This window comes from Tupaia chinensis, unplaced genomic scaffold (genome assembly GCF_000334495.1).
Source record: "Tupaia chinensis unplaced genomic scaffold, TupChi_1.0 Scaffold000207_1, whole genome shotgun sequence".
NCBI lineage: Eukaryota > Metazoa > Chordata > Mammalia > Scandentia > Tupaiidae > Tupaia > Tupaia belangeri.
The window spans coordinates 220350-244072 of record NW_006159682.1 but is presented as its reverse complement, the minus strand read 5'-3'; the positions used below and the strand labels follow the sequence as shown (position 1 = coordinate 244072).

Genomic DNA, 23723 nt, shown 5'->3' with positions numbered 1-23723 from the left:
AACATCACTTCCCTGATGAAGAATCAGCTGGATTCTCCTACCAGAGTGTGGCTGTAAAAAAAGCACAGGATTTGGAGTCAGAAAGATCTTGTTCAATCCCTTGTTTAACCACTACCTGCCTGTCTCTAGGCAAAGTATATAATCTCTCTCTCTCTCTCTCTCTTTTTAATGATTATTTATTTAATTTTATTTATTCATTTATTTTAATTTGACCAGAGAGAGACAGAGAAAGAGGAAAAGTGAGAAAGCAAGTCATCAGGTCTGGACTCGAACCGTGATCAGTCATATACGAGTGTCCAGCACCTTCAGCACCATGCCACCTGCTAGTCCCCATGATCTCTCTTTAAACCCATTTTCTCCACATGTATTTTTTGTCTCAGTGAGTGCACTGGAGTTATTCTCTCACATGCCACATGCAAGCATAGGACAAGTACCTGATTATTCCCCCAATTCATCTCTTCCTCACTTCTTCTTTATGAAGACCCCAGTTTGGAGTCTCATCATCTCCAGCACAACTACTAAAATAGCTTCCCGGGACCAGCAGTCAGCGTAATGGCTATGTCGCTGGACTCACACGTAGTCAACAGCAGTTCGCATCCTGGACCTAGTGGCTTAAAACTCACGGCGGGTGCGTGTGCATGCGTGCCCAAGATCCCGAGAGGAGAATGGAGGAGAAGGGACTGCATCGTGGCCATCCCTCCTGGGGGGGGGGGGCGTGATTTCTCGCTTTCTGTCTCTCTGTCTCACTCTGTCTGTCTGGCGAGCGCACGAGCCCTATAGCTAAAACCTCTCCAAAAAAAAAAAGCTTCCCAAATAGTCTCCTGTTCCCAGAATTGTCCTCCTAAATCTATCTTCTAGAGTCAACAGAGTAGACTAGCAAATACTATGTTTGTAGCATGTTTGATCATGCCCTCATCTTCACTAAATCCTCGATACCCACAGGACAACATTTAGCCTCAACATGCTACACGAAGTCTGCATCAGTGCTCTCCTACTGTGCAAGCTTATCACAGAACCTGGAGAATGAGTGAGTAAATGCTGTCCAATCAAGCGTTAGACGTGACATATGTTCTATCTATTACATATTATACTCCACATGTAAACAAATTGTTAGATATTTATATAAAATCTGTTTGTATATATGAATTATATATGCTAAGTCTAGTTTCACCTTCAAGAAAAGACTTTTAAAATAAAATCCTTGACAGTATCCCATATCCCAGAAAAGGTGATGGCTATGTGAATAACTTTCAATTGAACTGACCTCAGTGAGTGAGCAGCCCAATTTAAGTTAGTAGCAAAGATTTACTGAGTTTTTACTATATGCCAACCTCTGCTCTAGGTACTAGGAATATAGCTATGAATATAATTTACCAAACCTCTGTCCTCATTCTATTGTGAGGAAAATAAACAATAAGTAAAAATTTTAAAGTGCATTATACAGCATATCTAAGTGCTACGGAGAAAAATATGGCAAAAACAGGCTGGGGTGTATAGTGGTAGAGGGTTAGCAAGTAGGGTAATTAGGAAAGGCCTCACTCAAAAGATGGCACATAAGCAAAGACTTGAAGGCAGTAAAAATGAGTGCCAAGCATAAGTTTAAAAATATATATATATAAGTTGGGGCCAGCAGGTGGTGTGGTGGTTAAGACACCAGACTCCCACATGGTTGACTACAGTTTGTGTCCCAGATCTGGTGATTGCTCTCTCTCTCTCTCTCTCAATCTCTGGTGAGCATATACACCCGATAGCAAATTTTAAAAATAATAAATAAAATTAAATAAAGAATCCTTTTTAAAAAGTATGGAAGAATCTTCATTTTCTATTTCTATATATGTTAATTCAATTAAAAATTTATCAATTAAAAAGAACTTTCCTCCTGGAAGTCTTCCCTTTACTGATCTATTGGTTTCTGATTACTCTTCAAATCTCCATCTGTCTTGGCTTGGTGCATGTTTATTTTCTACTTATGTTATGCTATTACTATTGTCATGGTCATAGACACTGATTACCTTCCCAGGTAGCTCATGAACTGGAAGAATATGGCAGCAATGTAAAAGTGCCCAAGTAGATGCTAGATCTATAATAACTGGATATATGTAAAAGAAAATATGAACCAAGTCTAGGGATGGTTCAGTATAGTTTTTCTGCTATCTTTAATCCAGTAGCACTTGAGGGTCTGTCTCATAAGATAAGATCTGAAGCCTATTTTGGTTTCAATGCATATTAAAATGCTTCCTAAAGTATAACCTAGAATTTTGCAATCATTTTCAGGTAGAATTGTCAGCACTTATTTTATAATAATCATGAAGCTTACCAGAAAACATATATTTTCATAAAAAAAAAATAGGTAACAGGTAATCATCTTCCCTCCACACTTTTGAACAAAGCTCTTTAAAAACAGAACTAATTTCTACCTGGGAGACTTCTTTGTTCATAATGAGTCCTCAAAACAGATACGGTCAAACCTAGTGCTCTAGAGGGCAGTTTCCAGGGGGATGAGGTAACGGTGTTTTCCAGAGATGGCTCTAGTCTCTGCTCTCACCTCATTTAAGGCCAATTAAAAACAACTAAAACAATTAGGGAAAAAACAAAAGCAAAAGGGAGGGTAGATTGCCATTTTATTGTCTAAGAAATGATAAAGATCAGAAAGGTAAGGAAAACAACTTTTAAGGCAAATGGAAAATATTTCCGTACAATAATGGATAAAGAGATCTGATTTTACAGCTGAAGTCCTTTTTGGCGATTAAGTACACATTTCTATTTGAGACTGCTGCTTAGATAATGCATAATTACATTCTGCCCTTAATCTTCTGAAACACCAACTTACATGTTTTTAAAAAATTGTTTTTTCTGGCTGCATTTGTCAGTTTATTCTTATCTGTACCTATAAATTCTGATTTTCTATGTTTTAAACTATCATTTAATTCTCTCTTTGATTTATGTAATGTTCCTTACTATGTATTACCTAAAGTTCTATATTTTAATTTCAAAATTTTTAAATTTGCTACAGGGCATATGTACCTGCTGGAGAGAGAGAGAGAAGGAATAAGAAATCACTCCCCAGGGAGAATGGCCATGCTGCAAGCCCTTCTTCATTTTCCTCACAGGATTTTCGGTACATATGCACATGCGCTGGGCATTTTTCTCAAGCCACAGGGATGGGGGACTCAAACCATGTTTGACCATGTGGGAATCCAGCACCTCAACCACCATGCTACTGGTTGGCCCTAATTCCTTTTTTTTTTTTTTACTGGAAAAGTTTATAAGTATTTTATAGTCATAATACTTAAAGACAATTGAGCTTTGGTTCCTATAATGATGAACTGTCTTAACTAACTTGCCCACAGATAACAATTAAAAACTCCGGGGCCCAACAGCTGGCATAGTGGACTCTCATATGGCCAACAGTGGTTCGAGTAACAGAACTGATGGCTTGCTTTCTCATTTTCTCTCTCTTTCTCTCACATGAGTGCATAAGCCCTATAGCAAAATAATAGTAATAATAATAAATAAAATGAAATGATTCTTAAAAACAAACCCCAGAAAAAAAACCTCTGAACAAAATATTTTTAAAAAACTGTTTGAAGACAATGGAAAGTGACTAAAGCAGGCATAAACTGTAGAGGGCCTCATTTCTGAGAGAAAGGAACCATACTAGATGAGACATATGCTTATAAGACTTCCCCACTCTCTTACCAGGACTCCCTTTAAGTGCTTAGAGGCTAGACCTAAAGGTTCATCTTCAGCCTTACTGGCTTCAGGCATTAGAGTATTCTGATTACAGCTACCAGAAAACTGGAAATTGATTAGCACAAATCCATGACGTAGTAGAATACAGATCTTATTTAAATTTTGTCAGTTTCTGCATATAGTCATTTTTTATATGTCTTTGTTTACAATTCTATGTATCATTTTAGCATGTTTCCAGAATCATAGGGTATATAGCACAATCAAAACACAGAACTGTTCTGTCACTATATTTGAAATGCTTATATTTGGAAACAAAAATTTTAAACCATAAATATAAGCTAAAAATAACAGATAACAGCACAATCAATGGAATAAAAATGGACAACTAAAAAAAAAAATGAAAATCAAAAGTGACTTTTCTTTTTTTCTTTCTTTTTTTTTTTACAAAATTTGCCAGAGGGCATGTGTTCTTCTCCAGAGACAGAGGCAGGGAGAGAAGGGGAGGGTGGTTATGAGAAAGCATGCCCCATGGGGAATGGTCACACCACAATCCGTTTCCCTATTTCCTTCTCCTTTTGGCATTCTGAGCATGTGCACACGTGCCTGGCATATCTCACAAGCCACCAGGTCCGAGACTTGAACTGCGCAGTTAGCCACATCGTATCTAGCTGCCTTATACCCACCAGGTCACTGACTGGCCCAAAAGCTGCTATTTTGAAAAGATAAAAAATTGACCAAACTATTAAGACTGGCTAAAAAACAGAAATTACCAATATCAGAAATGGAAGGAAAGATGCTCTACTACAGATCCTAAAACCACAATGTACTGAAAAACACTATGCGAATAAATTCAATAACTGAGATACAATTTAAAAGTTGCTCAAAAACTACAAGTTCCTATAATAAAACAGATGAAAGGAGAAATAGATTGAATGTATTAAATAAATTAATTTGTAATTAAGAAAAAACTCCAGGCCCAGATGGCTTCACAGGTGAGTCCTAGCAAATATTTAAGGAATAGCAGCAATATTAAAAATTTTCAGAAAATAAAGGAGGGTATCCCAACTTGCTTACTAAGCAAGCAGACTCCTTCACACCAAGACCTGACAAAGACAGTACTAGAAAAAAAATCGACCATGTGAATATGGGTGTTAAATTGCAAACTGAATCCAGCCACACAAATGTTAACAGACCATAATCAAGTGTGGCGTATTCAAAGTAATATAAGGTTGATTTAAAATTCAAAAACAGGAGTGGAGTGGATGCCATGGTCTAGCGCTTAATGGAGCTAAATCACACATGGCAAACCGTGGTTTGAATGCTGGCCCTGGGGGGTTGAAAAATATGCTGGGCCCATGCATGTATGCCCGAAATCCTGAGAGAATAGAGACCAAGAGGAAAAGGGATTGTGGCACCTCACTGGGGGGGTACTTTCTCCTTCTCACTCTGTCTCTGGCAAGCACCCTGCCATTTGGCAATTTTAAAAAAAGCAACAAACAAACAAACAAAAACAAATAAATCAATCGATGTACCTCAGTGTATTAACAGAATTAAAAATAAAACATAAATAGCCCAGTAGACACAGAAGAAACATTGGACAAATTTCAACACCTATTCATGATAACAATTCTCAGCAAGCTAATAATTAAAAGTAACTCTTCAATCTGATAAGGGGGGATAGGAATCAATGAAAAACATACAGTTCGTGTTTTATATAATGGTGAAATATTACAAATTCTCCTCCAACTCTAAGGAACAAAGCTAGAATGTTACCTCTTGCCACTTCTATTCATCATTCATTGAATGTACCAGAGGCCCTACTCAATGCAAAAGGCAAGGACAGGAAATAAAAGGAAGTTTGGAAAGAATTAAAATTGTCTTTATAGTCATTTAAAAAATAAATTTTTGTAGATAATTTTAAAGAATTTAAGAAACAAAGATTAGAATTAAACTTGGCAAGCTGAATAAACAATATACAATGGTGAATACAGTAAGTGAACTTGTCAAGGTGACTTCACACACTGAATATCTGAAAGTCAATTGCTTCTATACAAATGTAGCAAACAACTAGAAATTTTTTTTTAAAATTATTTATAATAGCATCAAAAAGCATAAGATACTTGGGAACCAGCAGTTAGCGTAATGGCTATGTCGCTGGCCTCCCACGTAGTCGACCGCGGTTCGTGTCCTGGACCCGGTGGCTTAAAACTCACGCCGGGCGCGTGTGCGTGCGTGCCCAAGATCCCGAGAGGAGAATGGAGGAGAAGGGATTGCGGCGTGACCATCCCCCCTGGGGGGTGATTTCTCGCTTTCTATCTCTATGTCTCTCTCTGTCTGTCTGGCGAGCACACGCGCCCTACAGTGAAAATCTCTCACAAAAAAAAAAAGCATAAGATATTTTAGAATTAATTTAGACAAAGAAAAGATCAATGCAGTTACAATTATAAAATTTTGCTGAAACTAAGAGACAAAATATGTAATGACTTAATATGCTCATGGGTTCATACTAGTATATTAAGCTGTAAATTTTCTCACATTAATTCATATATTCAAAAATAAAATTCATGGTTTATTTTACATATATCTCTAGTATACAGCTTTAATGGATTAGTCAATGCTTGTTTCAGACTTTTGTTTATTATATAAAGACTATATTTTCTCTAAATCATGGTGATTTCGCTAATGGTAAATCCCATAGAAGGTTCAATTTTAGAAAAGAGAATAACTCTGTCATCTGAATTTTGATTGTCCCTCTAAATTAAACTAAGTACCTTTCATATTTTCAAGATTTTTTTTCTTGACTTAAACTCACACTTCAAAAATTCGAAGAAATGTCAACCTTCTAGTGCTACATATTGGTTTATAATTAAAACTTTTTTTATTGAGAGATTTTTGCTATCGGGCGTGTGCACTTGCCAGAGAAGGAGAGAGACAGAAAGCAAGAAATCACCCCCTAATGGGGTTGGCCATGTCTCAATCCCTTCTCCTCCATTCTCTAGGGATCTTAAGCACATACACATATGCGCCTGACGTGAGTTTTAAGCTATCAGTAGACTCTGTGGAAGTCCACTATGTAACCATTTTGCCATCTGCTGGTCCCTAATTAAAAACTCTTAAAGAAGAGATTTAGTTAGGTTAGATCAATTTACATCACACTTGGTTGAATTGTTTTCACTGTATATGACCAGTTTACCTGAACTTAAATAAAAATAGGGCCCTAAAACATTTCTTAGGAAATGATATTCTTCCAGATTACTGTGTGTGTGTTCTTTTCTCTGCAGAGAACTTTATCTTTGCATTTGCCCTACGTAAATCTATATAAGAATTGTTAAGTAGCGACTGACTACAATGCAAAGATAGCATTGTAGATGCATTAAAGATCCACTCACAAGCCCATCCACATCTATTATTTGACTTCCAAGGAAAAGCATCCCCCAAAATAATTTATGTATAATTAACCTCCCTGCATGTATAATCCTTGCCAAATAATGCCATTCTCTTCTATAAAACCTGAGAGTTTGTATGGGTCCTTTTCCAAAACCAAGCAGTAACTACAGCCAGATGTATTGCTGCTAATGAATGATTCAGGGTACCCAGAACAATTAGTTCATGCTTAGAGAATCATGGGCAATCACACAAGGGAACAGAAGAACCATGCTGAGGGGAGGCTGAGCAGTCACTCGGGGACTGCATGAAGGCAAAAAAGCACAGGATGAATATATATTCAAAAAAGATATATGGATAATTTAAAGTGAAAGCTAGAAACTAAGAGATAAAGAAGACACGAGGACTATAAAGGGATACAGAGAAAAAGAATGATGTCATTATTAACTCAGTGAGCTTATTATTCTAAATATTTATCACTCCAGTAATTATTACATAATTACCTGTGCTATGCAGAGTTCATTATTTTAAGTCTTCCTCCATAGCTCTCCCACAGAAATCCAAGATAGGAAACCTGATATGGATGGAACCCCTAACAGATTCCCATGGCTACTGGGCATGCCTACAGGCTTCCAGACGCTAGTTTTGATTTTTCCCTCATGGGTAAAGCCTTTCCATCTGCATTATCTGCTTCCAGTGTTAGATTCTGGCATGTGTGCTGGCTAATACAGCACCTCAATTCCCACTGAAGAATCAGAGGAGGAAGTGAGATGATACAAGAGTACCTATAACGCACCTAACACACAGAACATGTAAAAAGGAAGTATATAAAGAATTCTTGGTTTGTTACTTAAAAACATAAAGGGAAATAGCACAAATAAATGCCAGTAGATCTACCCCCGCCCCCCAGAATTAACAACAATAAACATTTTGATGTCTTTTTTTTTTTCTTTTTTTAAGGTTTTTGCCATAGGGCATGTGAGCTCAGGAAGACACACAGAGACAGAGAGAGGGAAAATGAGAGGCCACCCTGCAGAGAGGATGGCCACACAGCAGTCCTCCATTCTCCTTCTGGGTTTTGGGCAGGCACACACACACATTTTCAAGTAGCCAAGTCTGAGACTCAAACTGTGGTCAGCCATATGGGAGTCGCCTCAACTACCATGCCATCTGCTAGCTCCATTTATTTCCTTTTTAAGAGAAGTATTACCTATAAGGTTAAAGTTCCCACACTCATACACAGCCCACCCCAGTCCTTCACCTTATCTTTGATAGAGCTAACCAAAATCGTGAATTTGGTATACATTCCCCGGTCAAACTTTTTATGCCATTTTACATATATGTATTCATAAACAATATACATTAATGTTCATACTTAAAATTTATATATATATTAATACACATTTTGCATTTTGCTGATTCATGAACTAAGTTTTGGAGCTCTATCTATGCTGAGGCATATACGTGTGTGTATGTACATGTATGTATGTACTGTGTTCTGTTGATACTTGTATGTGACTAGACCACACTGTAGTTAGCCATTCTTATATTTAGGCATACATTTTCGTTATTACAAATAATACTTCAGTGAGTGTTCTTGTACAGGGATATAACTTTGTATGCATAAGTGGAAGAATTTCTCCTTTAATTTCTTTTTTTTCCACAGAGCATGTGAGCTCACTGGAGAGACAGAGAGAATGAATGAGAGAGAAAACAAGAAAGCACCTCCCACAGTGAATGATCATGCCACAACCCCTTCTGTATATCTCCATCTTTTAGTGGCTTTGGGCACCTGTGCACCTGTGCTGGGCATGTTTTTTCAAGCGGCCTAATCCCAGAGTTGAACTATGCAGTTGGCCATGTTGGATCCAATCACTTAAACGCCCTCATGCCACAAGTTGGCCCAAAGAATTTGTATCCAGAAGTAAAATTTCTGGAGTTTAGTGCTCGTTTATGTTCAACTTCACTGTCACATTGCTCGCCAAAATGATTGTTTCATGCTTCTTCCAAAGTGTGTGGGAGAACAATTCTCCTTGTATTCTTTACAATGGTATCATTTTTTAAAACCAGTCTCATGGATGAAAAATGGTTATCTTATTTCTATTTGTACTTCCTTAAATACTATGGCCACTGAGTATCTCAGCTGGCTATTTGGATATCCTGTTCTTTGAACTATGCTGGTCTGTTTTCATCCATTTCACTGGATATTCAATAGGCACTTCTGGAAAATGTTCTTGAATTATACTATTCATTCTTTTTTTTTCCTTTTCCTTTATTCTGTTCTCTCTTTTTTAAAATGCTTAATCATAGGAAGTGAGGATCAGTCAATGGTATGGTGGTTATAAAGTGGTTCTCACGTGGTTGCTGAATTCATAGTTCAAGTCTCAAACTTGGTGGCTTGAGAAACATACCAAGCATGTGTGCATACATGCCCAAAATCCCGAAAGGAAGGAGAAATAAAGAAGAGATTGGGCGTAACTATTCCCCATGGGATATGCTCTATCACTATTCCTCTCTGTCTCTCTCTGGCAAGTGCACACACCCTTCTGCAACTGGAGGAAAAAAAAAAAAACAGTAATAGGAAGTTGGTCCTCCTGAACTATATATAGTCTTTTTATTTTCTTTTCATCATTTCTTTGCCTCTTCACTCTACTTTCTGGAAAATTACCCTCAAATTAGTGCTCAAAACTTCTACTGAGTTTTTCTTTTGTGCTTTATGTTCTTAATTTATAAGAATTACCTTTGCTTTTTAAAAAATAATCCTGTTCTGGGACCAGCAGTTAGCGTAATGGCTATATCGCTGAACTCCCATGTAGTCGACCGCAGTTCGAGTCCATGATCCGGCGGCTTAAACTCACGCAGGGCACATGTGTGTGTGTGCCCAAGATCCTGAGAGGAGAATGGAAGAGAAGGGATTGTGGCATAGTCATCCCCCCTAGGGGGTGATTTCTCACTTTCTGTCTCTCTGGAGAGCACACACGCCCTGTAGCAAAAACCTCTTAAAGGACCAGCAGTTAGCGTAATGGCTATGTCGCTGGACTCCCACGTAGTCAACCACAGTTCGTGTCTAGGACCCGGTGGCTTAAAACTCATGCCAGGCGCGTGTGCGTGCGTGCCCAAGATCCTGAGAGGAGAATGGAGTAGAAGGGATTGCGGAGTGACCATCCCTCCAGGGGGTGATTTCTCGCTTTCTGTCTCTCTGTCTCTCTCTGTCTATCTGGCAAGCGCAAGTACCCTATAGCAAAAACCTCTTAAAAAACCACAAAAACCCTCTTTTAAAAAAAAAATCCTATTCTTGCTATTTGCATATAGCATCCCATCTTCCTGCAGATATTTTATATGAAATGCCTACATATTGGGTCATCAAAAAAGTCATGGCGTATTTTTGCGTTTTGCTATACATGATGACCTAATACATACATGTCCAAGGCTATATGTATACGCGTGTGTGTGTAGACAGGTAGATATGTGCATGCATACATATACATAAAGATTTCTAGACTGTGAGGTCTGTTTTCCCCAGTTTTTTCTTTTTTTCTTCCCTATTTGCTTATTTTGTTTCTGTTGGGATGAAAGAAGTGCATTAGGGCCAGCAGGTAGTATGGTGGTTAAGGTGTTGGACTCTCACATGGCAGACCATGGTTCAAGTCCCAGACCCATTGGCTTCAAAACCCCACCAGGCATGTGGGGGTGTGTGCCCAAAATCCCAAGAGGAGAATGGAGGAAAAGGGAATACAGTGAAGCCATCTCTTGGCATGTGCCCTATGGCAAAAACCTTTAAAAAAAAAAGTGAATTAGCAAGTGACAAAGAATGAAGAAGGAGACCTGGGAATCTAACTACTTTTAAAATAACTTTCGAAGGATCCCTCTAATTTCAGTCCCCTTTTTTCCACATCTTCTAGAGTCACACAGGACGACTGCCATCTGAGTCCGCTGAAGATCTAACCCAGGGTAGACCCAGCAGGCCATCTGCTTTCTGCTCTTGAAACCAGGCCGTCTTAGGGTTAATCAGACCGTTCTAGCTGTTCTTCCATCTCGTAAATTTTGTCATATCCTGTCTTATTCCCCTAGCTCTTTGGATTTATGACTTTTTAAAAAGTTCCTAATGATTTTTTTTGTTCTTGTTGCTTACTGTACTGTTGGAAGGGAACAATATTAAGTGTGTGCTCAATCTACCACCTTTCCGTGGAATCAAATACCATGCACTATCACTTCTAATATTTACTTCAGTTTTCCTATTATTTTGCAATCATTCAGAAATTTCTGTTTTGTGTGTGTTATTATCACCTTAATCTTTTTCAGGATTTTAAAATCCACCTGACATTCTTGAGAACCAATGAGCAATCGAAATTATTCAGTAACATAAAGAATTATGTGACAGAAAAAATAAAAAATAAGCAAGGAACTAATAGTTTCTTGATTAAGAAGAGAAAAACTCCAGCTTTAGACCAAGGGTAAACACAAACTGACACCATGGATTTTGACCTTTAGAAAGGGGAGGAGGGGAACCACCTTCCATTAGTAACTATTGCCCTATGAGATGTTAAAAGAAACCAGTCAAATGTTTTCTCTGTAAGGAAGTAAAAGAAACGTGTGAATCTCTAAAAACAGTGGATTCTCCCACCCAGATATACAAAAATGATGAAAGTAATTTGCTACTAACAACAATTAAAATACTCCCAATTTATCCATTATTTCCTATAGTAAAATTAGTGTGGATTTCAAGTTATCTTTATTAAACATGATCCTGACATATCTTCTTTAGGATATTGTTTCTGCTGGGTAGAGAAATGAATAAAGTTTGCTAGAATTCTCAGTGTGCTGGGACTCATAGTTTAGATGACCTATATTGCCCTCTACAACAGAAGTGGGTCATTTAAGTTAATATACTTCAAATAAAATTTAAGAAAAGGTGGCACTTAAAACATCATGCAATTTTTTATTAGAAAAGATCAAATAATTTTTTTGAGAGGTTTTTGCTATAGGGCATGTGCACTCTCCAGAAAGACAGAGAGAGACAAAGAGACAGAAAGCGAGAAATTACCCCACCCCACCCCCTGGGGTGGGATGGCCACGCCACAATCCCTTCTCTTCCATTCTCCTCTCGGGATCTTGGGCATGCATGCACACACGCTCGACATGAATTTAAGCCACCTGGTCCAGGACTCGAACCGTGGTCGACTACATGGGAGTCCAGCGACATAGCCATTATACCAACTGGTCCTAGAGATCAATAATTTTTTTAAAGAGAGATTTATGCTATAAGGTACGTGCTCTTGCCAAAGAGAAAGAGACAGAGACAGAAAGTGAGAAATCACCCCGGGGGGATGGCGACGCAGCAATCCCTTCTCCTCCATTCTCCTCTCGGGATCTTGTGTGTACAGACAGACAGACAGACACGCACACACACGCGCACACACACACATGCCGGGTGTGAGTTTTAAGTTGCCAAGTCCAGGTTTTGAACCATGGTCAACTATGTGGGAGTCTAGTGACATAACCATTGCACCATCTGCTGGTCCTGAGATCAAATGATTTATGAAAAATAATTCAGAATGAATAATGCTACCAACTTTCCAATAATGACACGAGTGATGCACTCCAAATCAAAAATGAAAATGATTTAAATTAAATTAAAAAATCAAGTCATCCATGTTAATATAAAAAAAACTTTAATTTAGAAATAGATGTAAAATTTATTACATTTCTCCATAGTGTGTAGTTACATGTCTAATTATCATTATCTGAAAGGAGATCTAGGGGAAAAAAAAGAAACTTAAAAAATACATTTGGGGACCAGCTAGTAGTATGGTGGCTGGATCTTACATGGTCAACTTGTCCAGTCTGTGTCCTAACACAGGTGGAAAACAGGCCAGGCCTGTGTGCATGCATGCCCGAAATAATGAGAGGAGAATGGAAAAGGGATTATGGTGTGGCCATTCCCTCTGCGAGGTGACTTCTCATTTTCCCTCTCTCTGTCTGCCTCTCTCTTGTACACAGATAGCCTATAACAAAAAAAAAAAAATGTTTTAATTACATGTACTTACATACAAACACATATGTAAATATATATTTGGGTCAGTCCCTGGCCTGGTTTTTAAGGTAGCTGGATCCCACATAGGCAACTGCACAGTTCAAGTCCTCTGGTAAATTAAAAAATATTTATAAATACACATATATTATATATCAATTTACTTTTTGTAATAGAATGGCAACATTTATTTTTCCTTGTCAACCTTGAATTTTTAAAAGGCTGATTTCATTGTCCTTATGATTACAAAATGGTTTTTCGGCTTTGCTTTACAGTTTTTCTCAAGACAAAATTTATTTATTGAGCCAACTTTAAAACTCTGGATAAATTCATGAATGGGGCTAGAAAACATAGCTGCATTATGATGGAAAGATAGGAAAATTACTGCACCATGGCCAGAGCAAGAGCTGCAAAGGGAACCTGGCTGGTAAACATGCTGGTACTTCAAAAAGTTCATGGAAAATGGAAAAACTTTTTTTCCTTTCTTTTATTCATAGTATTATTTGCAATTTTTATTTACATTTTTTTTTTAGTGATTGTGTGTTTATTACCTGCCTCCTTCACTAAACTAGAAAGTCTCAGGTGAATATTTTAAACCTAACACAAAATAGGCATTTGACATTTTAAAATATTTTGTGGAATTAATGGATCAGCTCTAATTCAACAATTTTTTTAAGAATTATTTTATTTAATTTTATTTATTCATTCATTTATTTTAATTTGGCCAGAGAGAGACACAGAGAGAGAAAGAGAGAGAGGGAAAGTGAGAAAGCAAGCCACTAGGTCCAGGACTCAAACCATGGTTGGCCATGTGGGAGTGTCCAGCGCCTTAACCACCATGCCACTTGCTGGTCCCCTCAACAATGTTAATGTACTTAAAACCTCAAAGAAAATGAGGATCCTTAAGCTGGTCGAGGGACAATACAAATCTTTCTATACAAATCCAAGAGCAGTATCAATGACCCGGGATGGGGTGTGGGATGAGGGTAGGTATACCAGAATGATTAGTGTAAGGGATTAGGCAGGCACAGGTTTGGTGGTGAAAACAGGGAGAGGAAGAAACGCTCAAACAACTGAGTAAAGCTGCTACATTAGTTTCTATCACTTGGAGGAAGACCATTTCTGTAGTATCATTTCCACAAAATAATTTCTCTTTCCTTTTCTGTGGCATCATTTAATTTAACATTTAACAATGTAATTTCTCTGTTTTTGCTACAAGGCAAGAGAAAACACCAGGGTATTAAGAGTTCTCATTCAAAAGGCTAAAAATTAAACTTAACATCTAAATTACAAGTGTTAAGTTCTTTCCAGAGGGAAACTACCAAATCAAAAGGCAGCTACTGAGGACCACCAAAACTAGGCTGTTCTACATTTCCACTACTGCAAGACGCTCAGAAAGGATTTTAATTCCCAATACAAATTTTATGTGTTAGAAAATGGCATTCTCCTAAAAAACAAAGATTAAATCCCTTTAGGTAACAGCTGAATTGGCATATACTTTATCAGATGAGTGTATGTATTATTATTTTCTACATAGAGGTTCTGTCAACTCCGCCACACTATTAACTGACAAAGACAGTCTTCCTTTCTACCCATTGGATCTCTTTTTAAAAAATGTTTATTTATTTCATGAAAGAGAGACAATCTCTCAACAGGATCTCAAGCCACAATCTCTGATGCCCAACCTTTATTTTCTGTTTATTTCTTTGCCTTTCTGCTCTACTTTCAAGAAAATTTTCTTCATCTTAGTGTCCAACACTTCTACTGAGTTTTTCTTAATCTGTGTTTTTAATTTGAAAGGGGGAGGGGTAACAGAGGCATGGAATGGACTGGGAACTGAATATGCAGAAATTTGTAACTCTAACTTTTTTTACTAAAAAATACAGACACTTACCCTGTATGCCTTCTAAAAATAAAGATTTATTTTCTGTGCTTATAAAAGAAGGACTTGCTTTATACATCAAGAATAGAAAATATAAAAACATAATAGATTTTTCCTTTTTCGCCTAGATAAATGGTCTGGAGTTATTTTGGTTTAAGGATCTTTTTACACTTTTAAAAATTACTGAGACCCCAAAGAAACTTAATTTATATAAGTTACAAATACTTATTACATTACAAATTAAAACTGAGATATTTTTAGAACATTTAATAGCTCTTTAAGAACTTAATTTTTTTTTTCACTTTGACTGTCGCACTAATGAAGACAATAATCAAGAATACAGCTGGATAATCTCTGTCTTGATTTGTGATAAGGCACCAGTTTTACCCTACATTATTTTTGTATTATCAGTGCAAATGTCTACACACGTTAGAAAAGGCAAATACCTTAGCACCAGTTGAATATCTGGGGCCAGACAGATGATAGTGCAATGGTAAAATGCAACAACATTCTGTCAGGCTGACTCATACGGAAAGGTCCCCGTCCGCATCCAGGGACCTCCCTGAGTACACCAGGCATGCATGTGCCCATGATCCAGGAAGCTACGGGTAGATCACAGTGTAAAGACCCTGTTGGGGGTGTGTGCACATTCTCTCTCTCGAGCTCATGGAAGAAATAAACAAACTTAAACAAAAATAAATTTGTACATATTGTGTGCCCCTTACTCAAAATGCTTGGGACCAGAAGTATCCCATATAAACCAGGTCTCCCAAATCCCATTATCACGTGGACTCCGCTAGGACGTTCGAGCTTCCCATGCTTATATCCTTACTACTTCACTTCTCTGAGTTTTTAGTTCTAACTCCTTTTAACCATTTGAACTCTCACCACTAGTTTGACCTTACAGAATTTGGTTAGGGAGGGACCAACAGATGGCATAATGGTTACATGGCTGGACTACCACATAGTCGACCACAGTTTGAGTCCCAGACCAGGTAGTTTAAAATTCACATAGATTGGGCAACCCATTTTCCAGGACCCCTCCCTTCTTGGGAGCTCTGTTTTTTCTTCCCTTTCTTTTAACAAACTCCCTGCTGTGCTATAAACAAACAAACAAACAAACAAAAATCTCACACTGGGCGTGCCCAAGATCCCAAGAGGTGTACAGAGAAGAGACTGAGGCATGGTCATTCCCCCTGGAGGGCTATTTCTCGCTTCCTGTCTCTTTGTCCTTCTCTTTCTCCAGCAAGCGTGTGCACCCTATAGCAAAAAATCTCTCTTAAAGAAAAAGAAAGAAAGAATTTGGTCAGGGAGATTTGAGGTAATCACCTATTAATCTCAAGTCAATTTTCTCTTAAGCTTTCAGGTGCATTCTAAGAAAGCATACTGCATGGCTGTCCTCAGTCCTGTGTATGTACATGCACACACATGTATACTTCCTCCTTTTTTTGAGAACTACCAGTATTTTCCTACATTCAACTAAGTTAAAAAATGGTATTGAGTATCAGGGCCATGTGGTTAAGGCAGTTGTATCCCACAAGGCCCTCTGTACAGCTGGAGTCTCAGACCTTGAAAATCATGTTGAGTGTGTGTCCGTGCGTGTGGGTGTGTCCGTGCGTGTGGGTGTGGCCAAAATCTTAAAAAGAGGGAGAAACAAAGGAAAAGGGATTGCAGACTGACCATGTCCCATGGGGACGGGGAGGCGGGGGGCGGGGTGTTTGCTGCTTTCCTGCTTTCTCTCTGGGTCTGTCTCTCTCCAGTGATCACATGTGCCCTCAGGCAAATGAAGGAAGAAAAAAAAAACTATAGAATATCTTACATATGATAGCTCAATAAGTTCAATGTATTAGGAAAGACCAGGACATAAAACTAGCTATAAAAGCCAGAAACCACAAAGAAAAAGTGTAATTATGACCATAACAATGAATACTTCCTAACAATGAAAAGCAATCCTATAATCCCACAAATAACCAAATTAGTATCCCCAGAAAAATGGGCAAAGAACTTTTGCTGCTTTCCTGCTTTCTCTCTGGGTCTGTCTCTCTCCAGTGATCACATGTGCCCTCAGGCAAATGAAGGAAGAAAAAAAAAACTATAGAATATCTTACATATGATAGCTCAATAAGTTCAATGTATTAGGAAAGACCAGGACATAAAACTAGCTATAAAAGCCAGAAACCACAAAGAAAAAGTGTAATTATGACCATAACAATGAATACTTCCTAACAATGAAAAGCAATCCTATAATCCCACAAATAACCAAATTAGTATCCCCAGAAAAATGGGCAAAGAACAAAAACAAGCAATGCACAAAAGACAATATGCAAATGGATAATAAAAATGAAAATATATCCAACCTAATAAATAATCATCTGAATGAAATTAAAATTATGGCATAGCTATTTCTAATCATCTTATTGGCTAAAGATGAACAAAACTGACAAAATCCAGCACTGGTAAAGTATACAGGAATATAAAAAGTCCCCTATCATTGTTAGGAATGTAAACTGGTACAGGCTTCAGGAGTTACCAAAATAATTAAAACATACAATGCACCTTCTAAGAATGTGTTGTCATCATATAATTGAAAATGCAAAGTTACAAGTACAAGCTAAGTTTGGGATGTAGCTGGTAACTGAGTGCTGTATTAACCCCAGGGTTAATACAAAAGTTGGGCATGTTTAGAGACATTGTTGGCTGTCACGACTCCAGGTGGATAGTGCTACTGATTGTTTGGCAGGTAGAAGTCACAGCCCCCACAATGAAGATTACCCAATCCAAAATCACAATGGTGCTGAGGTTGAAAAACCGTGGTATGAAGATCAGCAGTTTTTAATCACTGTGGCTACTATTCCTCCTTTCCAAAAAGGAAGAAAGTTGGTTCTTATTTCATTCAAATTTCTGTATATTATGTGGCTATGTAACAAGCATTTGAGGGTCACAGTACATGAAAAAAATCAAACTGCTGTTCACTCTCCCTCCCCTATGTTCATCGTCCATTCTGCTCAATACTTAAGTTCATACAACATGATTTTCCCGGACTAGTAGAGCACTTTCCTCTTACACAAGCACTGTGTCAAAACACATGGGAACTATAAGTGTCACTACCACATACCTATCACCCTGTGAACAGAACTTGACAGTCAGTTAGCAGAATGAGGTCAAACATTAGGTTTGGGAAATAAGACAGAGGTGTGTACTAATTCCTAACTGTCTCCAACGATGTAAGAACACAGAGATCAGTAAAAAATTGGACCAGTGGGAAAAGCGAATTCATAAGCTCTGCTTAGAAAGCTGCCTGAACGCACACAACATTGGAAACAAAATCTGCTTCTCAGACAATCCTCATGTTCAATTAGACACTGGAATACTATGGTTAAAGTGTTTTTTAAAAATGAAAAAATATCAATAGACTTAAAATATAGCAGATATGCATTAAGGAACAAAGGAAGGCACAGGGAAAATAAGGACTGTAGTATCAATATAGCAATTCTCTACATGCTTACAAGAGACAAGTGCTTTAAATGCCATATTCCAGGAACAGGTCAGGAGGATAGGAGGCCTTCCCTCTACACACACACAAGATTGTGGAATAATCTTACCACATGGGGAAAATGGGTAGGTAGAAGAGAGGGAGGCTGGGACACTCACTCCAGAGAAGGAGAAGGAAAATTTTCTAGTTTAGTAAACTAGAAGATGGTATCATGTACCCCAAGTAGTTCTCTTCAAATATCCCGTTATTATGTCTTATCACTAACCCACAGAGGTATTTTCTCTAATTAGCTTAAATTTCATTATATACATGTAACTTATATAGATATAACTAGAAGCTCCTGAATAACCAAAATTTTTATAAATCAAAAAAATTTTTATACGGAAGGCTAAATTATTTCATTTAGTAGAATCCTCAGTAAATCAATCTTTTAAAAATATAACTCCACCTTAATATAACTTTGGTATGAAAATCAAGATTTTTCTATATGTGAATCAAGTGAATATACACAACGCTTTAAAAGCACAACAAAAGAAAAAACCTAAATGTTCCCATATTGTTTTCCATATTCTCAGATAAACTCAGGAGACTGACCAGTTAATACTAATGTGAACATGACACTTGTTATACGAACTAAATACACCAAATTATATAAAATTTAGCAATAGTCATGAAAAAGAAATCCTCTGTTTTCTTAGTCATAATTGTGGACTAAGTTTGATCTTGCTAACAAGGAATTTAAAATAATTTTCTAGAAAGGGTAAGAATCTTACCTGAAAAAAACTGGAAAGAATTTTGTAGAGCAGGTGTGGGGAAGAAGCAACAAGCAGTCTGAAGAAGCTGAGAGGGCAGGTTGTTTAGGGGACAGGTCAAGAGAAGGTAAGATATGGCAGCTTACGGACAGGAAAGTCTGGGCGTTAACAAAGATATTTAAAGCAATTTATAGGCTGCTACTTGCTGAATCGTATAGTATTTAAATTATTCCCCTCATTTCAAAAAACATTCAGGAATAGCCCACATTATTTATCACCAAAACCACAACTGTGGAATTGCATCTTTTATGGTTTTTGCCTGTTTTCTCTATGCAACAAGTCTTAAAGAGAACTTCAAAGACTAAGAAATGTAGTCTCAGAATCAAAACAAATTTGCCTCTTCTTTCTCCCCCCCAAAAAACAACACTATAAAAATATATGGGTGATTAAATAAATTAGAAGAGTAGTTTCTTACTGAAAGCAATATATTTCAAGTTAGCTAACTAGTTGGCTTATTGGTTAACTCACTGTAATAATGAAGCCAAGCATTCTGGTCTGAAGCTCTGATCCATTAACTGTTTTACACTGAGTTCACAAGTTATATGCCTAATCTTTGGTAAACTGCCTTTCAAATAAGAGTAGTTGGCTGGTCTGATAAGGTTGGTCAAGAGAGTATAAATGGATCAATGAAAAGCCATCCCTACTACTATTGGTAAAATAGTAATAAATATGTTCTACTGATTTTTGAATCTAAGACCATAGTAGTTCATGGAAAAACGTCTAAGAAATGTCAATTAGTTTGGAAAATTACTCTTTTTCAATCTTTTTTTTTTTTTTCGGAGATATTTTCACTGTAAGGCGCGTGCGCTCGCCAGACAAACAGAGAGAGACATAGAGACAGCAAGCGAGAAATCACCCCCCAGGGGGGATGGTCACGCCGCAATCCCTTCTCCTCCATTCTCCTCTCGGGATCTTGGGCACGCACGCACACGCGCCCGGCGTGAGTTTTAAGCCGCCGGGTCCGGGACACGAACCGCAGTCAACTACGTGGGAGTCCAGCGACATAGCCATAACGCTGACTGCTGGTTCCCTTTTTCAATCTTCATGTAAGTTTTTTCAAGAGTTCACCATTTAATTTCAAGTCTAAAACAAACACAAATGATTACTTTCTAAGAATAAATTTAAAACTACATGCATAAAAGAACTACTACTTAAGGCTCAATTATCTCATTTTAATGATGATTAAATTGAAACAATTAGACAATAATCAGGAGGAAAAAATCCATGAAAGGTCCTGTTAATTGCTGACCATAGTAGAGTTTTAAAAACCAGCTTTTTGTTTGAATTCCTTTGATGTTTAAATCTAACAAAAGCCAATAATAGTAATATAACTAGTAAGTAACATCGAACTCTTAATAATAAATGAAAAGACAGTACAAAATGTCGACTCTTTCCTATTTAACCATCTGGAACATATTACAAACTCCCTGAAAGCAAGAAAAATCTGCAAGTATAATTACACTCTGGGATTATTAGCATGACATGCTTCAATAAATACTCCTAATAGGATCTGCTGATATAATAACTGGCACAAAAACCGATGGATTTTCATTAGTTGGCTATTTGTTCTTACTGACTAAATAATCAAGAAAACCAATAAATTGCGTATTGAATTTAGAGGAGAAAAAAGAATACAAAAAGCACCCAGTAAAGGCAAAGTATGACAGATTGTAGAGGCAGAAGAGAAGAGGAGCAAAGATTTGTAAAGGCCTGAATTCAAATCATGTTTTTCTCTCTTTTCTTTTTTCTCTCATCCCTCATCCCCAAGTGAAATCTTGAGTTGACTAAATTCCAGTTGGCTGAAGAGCTTCGGGCCAGATAGATTGTAAAATAGTAACAAGAAAAAACATTCAAAATGTTCTCTGCTCTTGATGGTTTGGGAGACTTAATGTATAGCTATTAACTAGAAAGTGTGAGCAAGAGAAGAACCCCATCGGCAAGGATTTTTAGGAAGACAGTTCTGGCAGCTGAGCAACGAGAGGCTAGAGGGGCGCTGTGAAGTCTTATCCAGACACAATGAGCAGCTGGACCGAGAGCAACAGTTGCAGTCAACGGCACACTGCATGCACTAATTCAACAAGAGCTGAGAGAAGAAAAGAAAAAATGAAAAAGAAAAAAGGCCAAGTTGTGCGTGCTTGTGTGAATCCCAAAGTATTTCACATTTTTGTAAAAACTGTAGAAAATACAGGTAAATAAGAGGAATAAAATTAAGATCAACATTGACTTTACTGTCTAAAATTAAGTACACATTCTTCTACTACAAATACAGTGCATGTACAGTTCTGTTTGACTGACTGGAGTCAGTGCACAATCCTGTTTCAGAGCATCTTTTTTCACTCAGGTTATGCATGTAACTTCTCATGTCATTAAATGTTATTCTATACAGTCTTTATTGTCTGAAAACATTTCCTCTCTCTCTCTGTCAGAGCTCTTAAGTAATATAGTAATGCAGGACTGAAGACTGGTTCCAATTTTTTTCTTTTGCTATTAAAAATGGTACTATGATAAGGCATATACTGACTAAAACTGTTCATAGTCAGGAATATATTCAGAAATAAGCTCCCACAAATAACAAGCTCTCTGGCACGAAGGAGTCATGAATGCTGTTTAGCCAAGTCTGGGCTTACAGAGATGACAGATGTCTGAGGGAGAGGCTAAAGAATTCAGTTATGAACACATTCATTAGGAGGTGGCAATAGCACATTCAAATGGGCATGTCCAGCTGACCCCCAAAAAGTGAGATGTAAAGACCTACGGGTCACTAACGTACTGATGGTGGGGGCGGGGGATGGGACGAACAAGGGAGAGTGTGAAGAGAGAATGGGTTACTGAAGAAACCCGCAGTATTTAAGAAAGGGAGCAGTTAAAACAGGAAGAACAAGTAAAACAGAAAGGGAAATGGAAAGAAAACCAGCAGAAGCTGAGGGTGGAGTGGTCACAACATTCAGCTAAAAAATTATTTCCAGGGGACCACCAGGTGTTGTGGCAGTTGAGGTGCTGGTTCTCACATGGCTAACTGCATGGTTAGAGTCCTGGACCGGAAGCTTGAGAATCACACTAGGTACCTGTGCACATGTGTCCAAAAATCTGGAGAGGGGAGTGGAGAAGGTACTGCGGCATGGCCATTCCCCTTAAGGGGGGATTTCTAACTGCCCTTCCCCATCTCTCTGACTCTCTCTGGCAAGTCATGCACCCTACAGCAAAACAACAATCATAAAAAAAAAAAAAAAAACCTCTTAGAAGGTAGTCAATAATTCTCTTCACTAAAATTGCTAAAATAAACCCCCATGAGGCATGAATACTTGTCCAGAAAGGCAGCTGGAATTCCTCATACCCCAACACCACAATCTGAAGCTACATGCTTTCATGCTCAATGTTTCTACCACCCTGCCCAACTTCATACCATAAAGCCCCAGACGACCACGTACTCTGTGAATACTGGTTTGCGAGATAGCATTATAATGTCTCTTTTTGGGGGGAGAGGAGACTTAAAACTGTTTCTCCTTCCAAGGTTTTGGCTAGTCCTGGTATACTAAGGTTTGTTACCATGGTAAACATGTTTATGTTCCCAAATTCAACCTCATTTTACTGATTTTCCTAAGTTATCTTTTTCAGAGTTAATTTTTTACAAACTTGATTTCCTCTTTCCCTTCCTCTTTCTGTCCTCTGCTAAACCCTCAGGGATTAAGAGCTTTAGTTCCTCAACAACTGTTTTCCGAAGTTTCCAAATATCCACACCAACTGCTCTACTTTTCCCAGTTCTAGTCAGGGTCTGCAACATGCATAAAATCACGTACTTACAGGTGGGCCCCACGTGGGTATGCTGAACAGCAGAAGATCAAAAGTATACCCTAAATCAACTCACAATCATCTGCTGCCAAACACGCAGAGCTACTGCTTGCTTTGGGGGTATTTTTAAAGACCCAGCTTTGCTCGTTGCTCGTATAATCCCTAATATCACTTTATTCATTACAGCTGCCTATTTCGTCATCTTCTTCTCACCTCTAAATTCACACTCGTCTCCTTCCAAGAAATTCTTTATCCATTTTTTTTTTAAAAATTCCTGTTTAGCCAAATGGAGTGGTCGTTCCCTTGCGTTTTTTAGCGTGTTATTTTTATCAGGAAGGAACATTACAGAAAGACTGAGAGAAATTTAATTCCCATTAAGTACAATTTTGTGATTATATAAATCCATGTAAGAATGACAACCTAGGGAACCAGCAGTTAGCGTAATGGCTATGTCGCTGGACTCCCACGTAGTCGACCGCGGTTCGTGTCCCGGACCCGGTGGCTTAAAACTCACGCCGGGCACGTGTGCGTGCGTGCCCAAGATCCCGAGAGGAGAATGGAGGAGAAGGGATTGCGGCGTGACCATCCCCCCTGGGGGATGATTTCTCGCTTTCTGTCTCTCTCTGTCTGTCTGGTGAG

At 38.0% G+C, this 23723-nt stretch overlaps 1 protein-coding gene across 4 annotated transcripts in view; it reads right to left on the bottom strand.

Annotated features, from left to right (window-relative positions):
- NCOA1 (nuclear receptor coactivator 1) overlaps positions 1–23723 on the bottom strand; it is a 206888-nt gene that overhangs the window by 129675 nt on the left and 53490 nt on the right. The gene's annotated exons all lie outside the window — the stretch shown is intronic.